The sequence below is a fragment of the Bison bison genome, unplaced genomic scaffold (assembly GCF_000754665.1).
Source record: "Bison bison bison isolate TAMUID 2011002044 unplaced genomic scaffold, Bison_UMD1.0 scf7180017864296, whole genome shotgun sequence".
In the NCBI taxonomy this organism is placed as follows: Eukaryota; Metazoa; Chordata; class Mammalia; order Artiodactyla; family Bovidae; genus Bison; species Bison bison.
Window position 1 is genome coordinate 755,192 of NW_011494868.1, and position 1,728 is coordinate 756,919.

Genomic DNA, 1,728 nt, shown 5'->3' on the forward strand with positions numbered 1-1,728 from the left:
TTTTTGGTATTTGATATTAATTTTGTACCTGTATTTTCTTTATAATTTTTGCAACATTGTTTGTTTTTGTTTGTTTGTTTGTTTTCTCTCTTTATGTCTCTTCTTCCTTTTTTTAACATTGTATTTTTGAAATTCCAAACTCTACTCTAGATTTTTAATTTTTGCTTTTTGGTATTAGTTATCAATTTTGTACCTGTATTTTCTTTATAATTTTCGCGACCTTGTTTGTTTTTCTTGGTTCGTTTTTTCTCTCTTTCTTTTCCTTCTTCTTTTCTTTAACATCGTATTTTTGAAATTCCAAACTCTACTCTAGATTTTTAATTTTTGCTTTTATGTATTTGTTACCAATTTTGTACCTTTAAGAACCCAATCCTCAGGACCTATTTTTCACTAGGGAGAGAGATTACTGGCTTGACTGCTCTCCCTCCCTTTGGACTCTCCTTTTTCTCCACCAAGTCGCCTGTGTCTCCTCCCTAACCCCTCTCTACTCTACCCAACTCTGTGAGTTTCTGTGTGTTCCAGATGGTGGAGAACACTTAGGGAACTGATTACTGGCTGGATCTGTCTCCCTCCTTTTCATTCCCCCCTTTTATCCTTCTGGCCACCTCTGTCTCCTTCCTCTTTCTTCTCTTCTCTGTATAACTCCGTGAACATCTCTGAGTGGTCCAGTTGTGAAGTGCACACAAGGAAGTGACTACTGGCTACCACACTCTCTCCACTATTGATTCCACCTCATCTCATTTGGGTCACCTCTAACTCCCTCCTCCCTCTTTCTTCTCCATGTAATGCTGTGAACCTCTCTGAGTGACCCTCACAGTAGAGAAACTTTTCATCTGTAATGTAGATGTTTTATCAATGGTGCTGTATAGAAGGAGAAGTTTTGAAACTACTGTAAAAATAAGACCAATAACTGGAAGCAGGAGGCTTAAGTCCAAACCCTGACCCCAGGGAACTCCTGACTCCAAGGAACATTAACAGACAGGAGCTCATCAAACGCCTCCATACCAACACTGAAACCAAGCACCACACAAGGGCCAACAAGTTCCAGGGCAAGACATACCAAGCAAATTCTCCAGCAACAAAGGAACACAGCCCTGAGCTTCAAGATACAAGCTGCCCAAAGTCACCCCAAAACCACAGACATCTCATAACTCATTACTGGACATTTCATTGCACTCCAAAGAGAAGAAATACAGCTCCACCCACCAGAACACCGAAATGAGCTTCCCTAACCAGGAAACCTTGACAAGCCACCTGTACAAACCCACACACAGCGAGGAAAAGCCACAATAAAGAGAACTCCAGAAAGGACACCCCAAACTCAGCAATTTAAACAAGATGAAGAGACAGAGGAATACCCAGCAGATAAAGGAACAGGATAAATGCCCACCAAACCAAACAAAAGGGGAAGAGATAGGGAATCTACCTGATAAAGAATTCCGAATAATGATAGTGAAATCAATCCAAAATCTTGAAATTAAAATGGAATCACAGGTAAATAGCCTGGAGACAAGGATTGAGAAGATGCAAGAAAGGTTTAACAAGGACCTAGAAGAAATAAAAAAGCGTCAATATATAATGAATAATGCAATAAATGAAATTAAAAACACTCTGGAGGCAACAAATAGTAGAATAACAGAGGCAGAAGATAGGATTAGTGAATTAGAAGATAGAATGGTAGAAATAAATGAATCAGAGAGGATAAAAGAAAAATGAATTAAAAGAAAT